This window comes from Mustela putorius, unplaced genomic scaffold (assembly GCF_011764305.1).
Source record: "Mustela putorius furo isolate JIRA1106 unplaced genomic scaffold, ASM1176430v1.1 tig00003932_pilon_pilon_pilon:0A:0A, whole genome shotgun sequence".
Taxonomy (NCBI): Eukaryota; Metazoa; Chordata; class Mammalia; order Carnivora; family Mustelidae; genus Mustela; species Mustela putorius.
The window spans coordinates 4,665,226-4,672,702 of record NW_025422077.1 but is presented as its reverse complement, the minus strand read 5'-3'; the positions used below and the strand labels follow the sequence as shown (position 1 = coordinate 4,672,702).

The window sequence follows — 7,477 nt, the reverse complement described above, 5'->3', positions numbered from 1 at the left end:
GGTTGGAAAACACCATGAAGAGTAGAAGTAGAGGCCAAAGTAGGTGAAAGAGGTTGTTTTAGGAGTCACGCTAGCACACTGCAGGTTAATATAATTGCAAAGCCTGACAAGGCATTCTATTAGCGATGCCTGTGCGGACTGCGCCATTGAACTGACATCTGCCAATGCTCTTTTGGGGCCTGGCTCCAAGCCTCAGGCCAGCACGGGAGTCTGTGGGAAGCTTAGCAAGATCATCCCATGCCAGGCTCTGACCATCTCAGGGCCACTCGTCTAAAACTGGGGAAGTTTCTCTATGTAATATTTAGAGAGGTTGCATTTTTTTTTTAAGTGTGTCTCTTTTGCATATGATTTAATAAGTTCCCCTATTTTGAAGAATTCATTTTAAATATCAGCGGTCGCAGGGGAGCCACCTTCTCGGCCACCGGATGCCACCGGGACCAGCCGACAGCCAATTTCCCACTTACCACCCCCATTTCCAATCAACCACAAGCTCCCAGATTGGTCGCAACTATCCCACCGAGATGCAGGCCGCCGTCCACCACCCGGTGGACATGCACCTGCGGGCCTCCTACACCTACCTGTCTCTGGGCTTCTTCTAGTCCGACCAGGACCGTGAGGCTGCGGCTCTGCAAGGTGTGGGCCACTTCACCAGAGAGTTGGCTTTGAGAAGCAAGCAGGCGCCTGGCGTCTCTTGAAGATGCAAAACCAGCGGGGCGGCCGCACCCTCTTCCAGGACGTCTAGAAGCCGCCCGGGGATAAGTGCAGGGTTTGGGGGGGTGGTGGCTGGACTCCATAGAGGCTCCCCTGGTTCGGGAGAAGTGCCTGAACCCGGCCCCTCGGCGCCTGCAGGCCCTGGGTTCTGCCCGCACAGACTCCCGCCTCCGCGACTTCCCGGAGAAGCGCTTCCTGCAGGAGCAGGTGAAACCCACCAGGAAGACACGCGACCCCCTGAGGGACCCCCGCGGGCCGGCCCGCCCCGGCCTGGGCTGCACGGGGATCTCTTCCAGAGGCTCCTTCTCAAGCACCACTAGGAGCCTCCCGGGAACAGCAGCAGAGCCTTCGGGGGGGGGGGGGGGGGCTCTGGCACCCCCCCCCCCCCCCCCCGGGGCCAGAGCTTCTTGCCTCAGTCTCTCCCTGCAGCACCAGGCAGCCTTGTAATGACCCTCGAGCCCTCTCTCAAAGCCGTGGGCCAAATGGAAACAATAAAGCTTTTTGCAGGGGGGAAAAAAATGCGCAGCACTCCTGTTTTTAGTATTTCTACTTTTACTGCATGCTAAGTAAAACACAAATATTGACTAAATATACTATACTGTAGAAATGTTTTAAGGGGATTTGCATTTTATTTCTCATAACACCTATACGCAATAAACGGTTTCACATGGAGGCAAACGATTTAGTTTCCAGCTTACGCTGGTTGGGAAGACAGCCATATGTGTATTAGATCTGATATTCCTATAAATATCAACAACACAGCCTGGAAACTACAGGTCTAAAGAACTGTCAGTGCCGGGGCGTCTGGGTGGCTCAGTGGGTTAAAGCCTCTGCCTTCAGCTCAGGTTATGATCCCGGGGTCCTGGAATCGAGCCCCGCATTGGGCTCTCTGCTCAGCGGGGAGCCTGCTTCCTCCTCTCTCTCTGCCTGCCTCTCTGCCTACTTGTGCTCTCTCTCTCTGCCAAATAAATAAATAAAATCTTAAAAAAAAAAAAAAAAAAAAAACAGTCAGTGCTGACAATCAGATACACCTGGCTTTCACATATCACTGGTGTATTAGGGAGATAAGTAGATGGTAGAGATAACAGACCTAGGCACAAGCAAAGGTGGGGAGGCACAGTGCCTCCCAATAAGGTAGATACCAATCACTTTGCATCTGATAGGACGCCTCTAATTGAAAGTAGGATCGACGTGCTGGAGCTTGTTAGGGTCCTGCAAGGGTAAACGGCCGTCCATGTTATTGGGATTGATACTATGGTCATCTGTTGATATCATTGTAATAAGATCTTGTTGTCATTGTTGTTGATGTTGGTTCGCAAGGGAAATATATACAGAGAGAAAATAGCCAATCATGCATTTGCACACACCTGACTAATTGCTGCTTCCTCTCTGCACTTTTTCGCACGGTGGAAGGTCTTTTTCCAACAAGCAGCAGGTGGCTCTGTGGCAGGCACCACAGGCCACACGTTGGTAGTTTTGAAGTTTCCTCTGCATTAGGATGCCGCTGCTGGGCTGGACTGTGCAGGCAATCATAAACAGCAAGATTTTATCTTCTGCTGTTGCTCAACATTATCTCTGGGGCAGTCTTACTCTTTTTACCCATATAGTGCACGAAAGCTTTGTCTACAATAATAAATACACAGTCTTTCAAATGAACGGTTGACCCATCTCAGTCCTGGTGTGTCTACTTTCAATGCTTTGCCCTGGAGGGCAGTGGGAAAAAAAAAAATCTCAGAAAATAATTTCTAAAGCTGTTTTACATTCTATACCCAGTAAAATTCGACAACGTTCTTACACGTATACATAGAAAGAAATCATTTTATTACACGTGAACTTATTCATCTTATAGTTTATGGCTTCAACATGTTTTTGGAAGAGATGACAAAACTTAATTCCTGGGGCATCTGGGTGACTCAGTGGGTTAAAGCCTCTGCTTTCAGTTTGGGTCATGATCCCACGGTCCTGAGATTGAGCCCGGCATTGGGCTCTCTGCTCAGCGGGGAGCGTGCTTCCCTTCCTCTCTCTGCCTGCCTCTTTGCCTACTTGTGATCTCTCTCTCTGTCAAATAAATAAAATATTAGAAAAAAAAAACCTTAATTCCTATGGTTTTGCTTGATAGAAGCTGAGAGAAAGCTAAATTCTATCAATAAATAAAAACATACAGTATTGGGGCACCTGGGTGGCTCAGTTGGTTAAGTGTCCGCCTCTTGATCTCAGCTCAGGTCTTGAACTTAGGGCCATGAGTTAAAGCTCCACACTGGGCTCCATGCTGGGTGTGGAGCCAACTTAAAAAATAAATAAAATAAAATAAAATAAAATGTAAAGCACCGAACTGGCCAATATATGTCCTCTTTATTTTCTTAGTTCAATAATTATAGAATTGCATTACAGTAGAATGCTATAGCCATAGGAACTGGAAGATAAAGATTCTATGTATCCATGCATGAAAGCCTAGCTTCTGGAGAAAATGTGTCAGATTATATTTGAGTCCTAAGTGTTTGGAATAAGAAATAATTCAAGTCTTTCTTTAAGGGGGAAGAAAAGAATTCTCTTACCTGAACCAAAAAGGTAAATTAATTAATTGATGAACTAACCGATGACTCAAACCAGTAAACAACCCGGTCTTTGACCTTTTATGCTACATTCGATCCCAGAAGATAATGGAAATGCCAACATCATCTTAACTATCGTGGCACCAAGAGGCCTCCAGGCAATACAGACAAGAGTTCTCTCTATTTTTTTTCCCTTCTTCTAAATTGAACCCAGGAGGGCAGAAGGTGGGTCTTTGACAAGATTCTTGAGAACCACTGTTTGCAGGAAAATTAGGCTAGATTTTTAAATTGACAATTTTTAGATTGACAATTTCATTCCAAGATTCCTTCTGTGTTTCTGTGCTCCAGTTTTAATTATCACTTAGAGTAAGTGTACTGGATATATACTTATCAACTCCTCATTTCCCTTGTGGACCACACTGTGGGTTACAAAATACAATTTCCATTTTGGCTGCTGATGGCCTAAATAAGGTACATGCAAAACAACAAGGATGGGCTTCTTAATTTAGCGGGATAAGATGCTCATATAACAGTGGCCCTGGGGGTTAGATTAGAGGAGAAAGAGAAATACATTCTACCTCAGTGGAGTTGAATAATTTCGAAAAGATTTAGCACAAAAGAACTGGGCCATCCCACACTACGAACACTTAGAAAAATCTAACAATAACGTATTAATTTTTTCATACTTCTTAATACCGGGATCCATGGCATACATGCAATTATATCTTATGATATTTTAAGCACAACTATCATAGGAACAAAAGTGTAAAAGAAAAGTTGAGGATATGAAAATCATGGCAAGGTTGTATTAAAAATATATTGGAGTGTAAAATATATAACATACATATCATGCATCATTTTGTTTAGTTCCTTTGAATCACTTTATTTAATTCCTAATGTTAGTCTTCGTATCATAAATGCTATTATAAAATATCTTAACACAAAAATACTTAAAAGTAAAACATAATCAATACTTACATTTAAAATGAATTTTCCCACTAGTGAACTATTTTATTTAGTTTTATCATATTTCTTCTGAATAAACGCCCACATTCCAAGGCAATCCATATTCTAAACCATAATTCTTACCATGATCTTCACTGTCACTGGCCTCAGCAGAATCGAGTGAGTCCTCATTATCAGCTAGTTCTTAGGAATCCAAAATCTTCACTATGTTCAGGATTTAACAAGCTAGTGGGACTGCCAACGTATGGGAAAATACGTTGGATCATGCCAAATAGTGGAAGAAGCATGGTGGTTTGTGAATTTCTGGAAGCTTCGTGAAGGAAGTGGAACCGGAGATGCACCTTGAATATTTAGGACTTATACCGGAATGCAGGGATAAGAAGAAAAAAACCTCACTGCTACAAGATAGCAAGAATCAAGGCATACTTTACTTAACCCTTTGGGCTCGGGGGGCTCCTAGGTGGCTTAGCTGGTGAAGCATTGGACTTTGGCTCAGGTCATGATCTTGGGATTCAGCCCCTTGTCGTCCCCGAGGGGGGTTCCTGCTTGTCCCTCTCCCTCCGCCACTCCTCTGCCTTGTGCTCTCTCTGTCTCTCTCTCAAATCAATAAATAAACTATATATTTGTAAGACTTTTGACTCTGAACAAGTTTTGTGCAATGGAATATGAGAATAGAAGGATGTAATATTTTATAAAGGCTGGTGCGGTGCCTACTGACCTAAGTTTGGTATTTGTACTTTATAATGGAGGCAGTGGAGGGTCAGTGAAGATTTTTAAGTAGATGGAATGATAAATACGAGTTTATATTGGGAAAATAAATTTATTCATGGTCTGACATTACAGAAGAGGCTATGGAGAATTGCTAAGACAAAGACGAGTATTCTTAAATGTAACACCCTGGTTTTGTACATGTGGCATTTTCTTGTTCATACATGGGACATTTTTTGTTCCAACACTTATAGTCAGATCACACTTACTTGTTTATAATTCTGAAAAGTGAGAAATGACAGTCTAATACAGGAATACAAGAGATATTCCAAATATACTACATTATATTGCCTCAAGAGAAATAGACCTTGAGTGACAAAATATTCTCCTTGAAGGAAGATTAAAATATTCCGGGAGGGCATCAGAGGAGAAAGGGTTCAAGCTGGTTCTGGATAGGGGTTTAAATCCTTAGTTCTCTATTATACAGACTAAAAGGAAGCAAGAAACAACCTGAGTAACTTGAATTTCACTACAGTGCATTAATTTTTGTTGTTTATTTATCTTTCCAGTAGATAAAAATCAACCTTCACTCCCTGAATAGTGTTGGACAGTGTGGGGGGAACATAAACAGTTTGGTTAAAAAACAGTTAAACTAGTATGCATTTCTGACAACTCCGATAGGCACTTGTCACTTACTTAGTAAGAACTGATTGTATAATCTCAATTGTACCTTATAGGGTCTCTATGCATCTGTGGACACAACGCAAATTATTATTATTATTTTTTAATCTACCACCAAACGATTACATTACTACTCTAAATAGACTTTGCAGATACCAATTAAATTTGATAATACACTGAGAACAAGGCAAAAGCATAATTTAGAGTAGAAATAGTATCGGTATGATCACCACCTGATAAAAATTAATAATTTAAATTAATGCTAATAAATGTACTTTTATAATTAAAGAAAGTTGGTGTATCGTATGTTTTTTCCTTCTTTTCTACATTTTAAAATTATATGTATTTGGATTCCAGTCTAAGTGCTAACATTTTTAAAAGAATCTTAATAACATTATCATTCATAGTAATTGACCCACAGGATTGAGTTCCCTTGGGCTTCTGAACATCTAATTTGGTGGTATCTTAAAGCATCTTGCTCGCTTTCCTTCTTTCTTTCTTTCTTTCTTCCTTTCTCCATCCATTCAACCACACCACAATATATTATTCACATAATATGTACCAGACACTTAGGTGAACAGTGAGAAATGCATATGCTTTTCATGGGATTCATGGGATTCATATTGTAATGTGATAAGAGAGATAATAAACACAAAGGATGCATAAGGAATAAATATGTAATAGACCAAACTGGCATAGAACTATGTAGAAAACATAGTGAAAGAACAGGAAGTGCTGGGACTGTCAGGAGGGACTTGTAAAAGCATCGTTTCTTTCGTAGACAGTAGTCAGGAAAGGCATCAGTGGTATGACATTTGAGTAAAGAAATCCATGAAGGAAGTGTTGATTCACACAGGAATAAAACTTCACTGGTCTTCAGTTTCTATTACAATTTTCCCTTACATATTGGAAAAAAAAAATGCCTTATCCCCAAACACTAATTTGGGACTCAAATTTCCAAAATATAAGTAAAATGTAAACAAAATTTCTTCTTGATACTCTGTCTACAAGGATAGTTAAGAAATCTCCAAGTTTCAGTGAAATGAACATTAAATGCTTGCTCTGTACAAGATTTTCTTAGACTTCTGGTGTTTTGTCTGCATGATAACCATTCTGCCACTTTTCTTAGAAGCATCTTAACTCTCCTTTGGGAATGAAGACCTCCATTCTAAAAAGTGGCTCAGGCCAGCCAATCAGCATGACCCATTTCCCCTGGCAGCAGAGACTGACTCAGAATATGCTTACAAGACAAGACATGTCAATCAGAACCACTAAGTGTCAGCCCAGATGCTGTTGGTAGAACTAATGGAAATGAGCACTTTCATTGCTGGGTTTCTTCATCATTTAGGATGTAATCCTGAATTTGTGATGCTCAACTTATCACCATGAAGAAAGGGAGTGGCTGAAACAAAGCCCAAAGAGAGGAAAGCAGATCCAAGAAAACCCTGGAAATAGTTTTAGCAGCTGGATCCAACTATTCCTGATGCCATTAACTATGATTTTTTTTTTAAATGATATCCAACAAAGAAACATATTTGCATAAGCTGTTAGGATTTCATTACCTACTTGTAATTTAAAAACTCATGACTAATACAAAGAACCAGTTATCTCAGTTCTATATACTATGCCAAGTTAAAAAAAGAAAAAAAAAGTTAAAAAGAAAAAAAAAACAGATTTATGACATAGTAAGAATGGCTGTTTCACTATTCTATGATCAGATTGTTTTCTGTGTATTTCTTTGTGATGAATATAATTTGGTTACCTTTGAGTAGCATAAAGCTCTTAGGATTTCAACTCAGTAAATATTTTTAGATGTACTTAAATGTGTACAGACTTACCTAGAACTGGAAGTACACAAA

General features: G+C 40.7%; 1 pseudogene; it reads left to right on the top strand.

The window, feature by feature from the left end:
• The first annotated feature begins 425 nt into the window (after positions 1-425).
• On the top strand, positions 426-1,031 carry LOC106006338 (annotated as a pseudogene).
• The last annotated feature ends 6,446 nt before the right edge of the window (positions 1,032-7,477 follow it).